Raw genomic sequence first — 4215 nt, 5'->3', positions numbered from 1 at the left:
TTGGCAAAATGATCATGAATTAGTTGATTAACCTGAGATTCTGTTGTAGTCCACTCACCAGAGCTTTGCTTGAGCTTGAGGATTTTGTTCGACATGCGCCGTTGGATGGTTGAAGCATGAAAGAATGCAGTGTTCTTATCTCCACTGCGCAACCATTCAATTCTGGATTTTTGGAACCCACATCTCTTCCTCCCTAGCAAGTTCCTCAGCCAAGTTAGTTGACACGGCATTGATACGGTCTTGGCAGCGAGCATGGTTCTCAGACTGTTGTAATTTCTCCAATTCCTGCTTAAGCTCCTTTATTTTTTTTCTGGACATTACCGAAGGTGTCTTTGTTCCATTTGATGAAAGTGTCCTTGCAATTACTCATTCTGAGATGCAGTTGCCCTGCGGCTGCTCCAATCGATGAGATATGCCAAGCCATTTTCGCTGTATCTCGGCACTGCGGGTGCCTAAACCACATGGTTTCAAATCGGAATGGTTTCCATACTTTAGATTTTCCGGGCCATTCCCTTTACTTTCCTGATTAGCTAACCAGTTATTTCGTACCCCCTATATCTAAAATTCCAAACCTAAGCATACAAAAATCAAGTTCCTAAGAACATAAATAAAGATATAACCTACAAACCAATTAAAGAATAATTCTCCTTTCCTAATGGAACAAATAAATCCAAATTTCCAAAATCCATATCACCAAATAAATACCCTAATCGGTTCCTAGTCAATCATTCAGTTCATAATTGGATTGATTCTGGAACCCATGACACTCCTGGACCAATACCAACCTGTCCGAATTACTAATGGGATGAAGGTTCCGGTTTTCATTTGGTCAGTTCTAGGAGTCTCAAGGATTCTGATCCCAAATTGACACCCATATGTGGCAGAAATTGGAAGAGTGAAGAAGAAAAAGAAAAAGAAAACAATTACATCACCCACTCGATTAGATCAAATGCCAAAACAATACTTAAGAGTCATACAAGTGTAATTACGAAGAGAAAAACTTTCTCATGTTGTGAGAGTGCAATTTTCTACTCACATGGTTTTTTTTCTTCTCTGTTTTCTAAAGATTAGGGTCTCATGTGAGTGTTACATTTTACACAACAGTCATTCGTGTAGCGTGCAGATTCCTTTTCACACCGATAATGTGGGTAACCTTCTCCCAATTTCCTGCTCTTGGAATGGATCAATTCAATTACCTATAAGTGATGTAATGATTAATGTTGTGGGCTACACTACTCATTTTAGATAGGCCCACTTTTCAATCTCAATTGTGAAGTTTGAAGGCCATTGCAACTAATTTCATGAGCCAACCTAAGTCTTGCTGTGAAGCTGGAAAGCCATCATGTAAATAAGGCAGGTCACCACAACTTTCATGATCTAAAATTGTGAAGTTGGAAGGCCATCAAAAATTTGTATGAAGATATAACCATGTTTATTGTATTGAGCACTAAACAAAAAAACAAAAAAAAAAAAAAAAAAAAAACCATTTATTTACTTATTTCCCCCCCTCCCTCCCTCTCCCTCCTTATTGTCTGTTATAAATTGCTGATTGCTTTATCGATTTAGGATATCTCATGGATGCTTGTAGCAGCGATTACTTGGTTTCAATTTGGTTCTATGCCTTATTTTTGAGATATAGGAGGAAACTAATGAAATATTTATAATTGAGTACTCGAGTTGTTCACTCTAATTGGATTATGAAAGATATGATCTCTCCTCCTTTCTTCGCCTCAACCACCACCTCCATTATGGTCTCATAGGTTCATGCAATTTCTCTTGATTCCATTTACTAGTCAATAGTGGAAAAGAAATATCAGGAAACTGACAAAAACCTTCCCACCGGCCTTCTTGTACAAGGGGCTAGAGTTCATGGTTCAATATGATCAAGCAGAGGGCGATCAAGCTGGGCTTAGAAAGAAAGGATGCATTTAGGAAGTACAAGTGGACGTGGACGTGTTGCAGAGAGACAAGTCAAAGATAGCCAAGTTGTGGAGCAAACAAATGGCTAACAACTTCTATAGAACTTTATGTACTTGTGGTTTTGGATGAAATTCTCAAAAATGACGCCTGGACTATAGAACTTTATATACTTATGGCAACATGTATCTCTCTTCTTTTTCTATTTTAAAGACAAGGTTTTAGTAATAGGGAGTACGGATCTGGATCACCCTAAATCGGATTGGATTAGATGAAATTACCTCTGATTTTTAATAAAAATTAAATTTTATTACTTTTTTACCCTTGAATCCTAGCAGTGGATCAGTATCAGATTGGTCAAGAATCGAGATCGATCAATATCAATCCGATCTAGACCCACCTATCCAAACCAAACATCCACACTGGGTTCTAACTGTTTACCATCTAATGGAAATGGCACACAATTAGTCAGGCGTATGAGCTAGGGATGTCAAAACTAAGGATGTAAATCAGTTTGGAATTGGTTATTTGGTTCGGTCCCAAAGAGTATTGATGTGATCCGGAACTGAATAGTAGGACCCTTGCACCGGGAACAATGGAATAGTATTCAGTTCGGGTTTGAGCCTAGCACAATTAACAAACAGTCCAAGTTGGGCTAACCGGTGCGAGCCTAGAATTAACACCCCTACTCCTAGCACTGATTCTCTCACTTAGGTGAGGGTAGTGGCAAGAACTGACAGTGAGAGGTTGGAATGTCACTATCTCAGTTTATGATAGTATGGTCAGGGAAACTCTACCAACCCAGAATGGTTTGGTTTGGGTTGAATAATTTAGTGAACCAACCTATTTGTATACATGTAAAAGTAGTGTATGTATGGAAGTCTAAGGTCCTATTTGATATGCCTTTTCGGAATAGATTTTGGGTCTAGAACGCATTGTAGAAACAAGAAAATAGAAAAGAACCGGGTTTCACAATGAGTCAAAATATATTCCAAGAATGCAACCCAAACATAGACTAAGTAAATTAACACTATATGTATTGGGTTGTCTATGTATCGTTTCATCTCTCAGAACTTGCCACATAGGCTTTAGCAATGAAACTAATTCCCCACTCATGTTCTCTGTAATTTGAATGGGTTCTAAATTCTACCTTTTTTTACAGTTCTAGTTCTTAATAGATTCTAGGCACTCTTCCAATATCTAAATTCCAAACCTAAACATACAAAAATCTATACCTAAGAACATAAATAAATAAAAATATAACCTGAATACCAATTAAAGAGGAAATCTCCTTTCCTAATGGAACACATAAATACAAAATTCCAAAATCCATAGCACCAAATAAACACCCTAATTGGTTCCTAGTCAATCATTCAGTTCATAATTGGATCGATTCTTGAACCGTTGAGACTCTTGGACCAATACCAACCTGTCCGAATTATTAATGGGATGAAGGTTCCGGTTTTCATTGGGTCACTTCTATGGAGTCTCAACTTGAGACTCTCAAGGGTTCTGATCCCAAATTGACATCCATATGTGGCAAAAATTGGAAGAAAGAAGCAGAAAAAAAAATACCAATTACATCATCCACCCGATTAGGTCAAATGCCAAAAATATATCTAGAGTCATACAAGTGTAATTACGAAGGGAAAAACTTTTCCCCGGTGTCAAAGTTCAATTTTCCTCTTACATGTTTTATTTTTTTATTTTTTTATCATCGTCTAAATAAGTGAGTTTTATGTGAAAGTCACATTTTTCAAAATAGTTATTAGTGTAGCGTGCAGATTCCTTCCCACACCGATAATGTAAGAAACACTCTCCTATAGGTACACTTTTCAATATCAATTGTGAAGTTTGAAGACCATCGCAACTTTCATGAGCCAACCTAAGTCCTGCTTTGAGGTTGGAAGACCATCATGTAAATAAGGCAGGCCACTACAACTTTCATGATCTAAATTGTGAAGTTGGAAGGCCATCCCAATTTCATATGAAGATGCAACCATGTTTATTGCATTGGGCTGTAAAAAAAAAAAACAAACACATGTATTTACTTATTTTTTTCTCCCTCCTTCCTTATTGTCCACTATAAATTGTTGATTGCTCTATAAATTTAGGATCATCTCATGGATGCTTGTTACTCAGTTTCAGTTTGGATCTATGGCCTTATATTGAGATATAGGAGGAAACTAATGAAATATTTACAACTAACTCGGGTTGCTCAATGTTTGGTAAGATATAACCTCTACTCAGCCACTACCACCGCTTCCATTAGAATCCGGCTCAGCTCCTCCTATGAGG

Source organism: Telopea speciosissima, chromosome 1 (genome assembly GCF_018873765.1).
Source record: "Telopea speciosissima isolate NSW1024214 ecotype Mountain lineage chromosome 1, Tspe_v1, whole genome shotgun sequence".
Lineage (NCBI taxonomy): Eukaryota > Viridiplantae > Streptophyta > Magnoliopsida > Proteales > Proteaceae > Telopea > Telopea speciosissima.
This window is presented reverse-complemented; position numbering follows the sequence as displayed.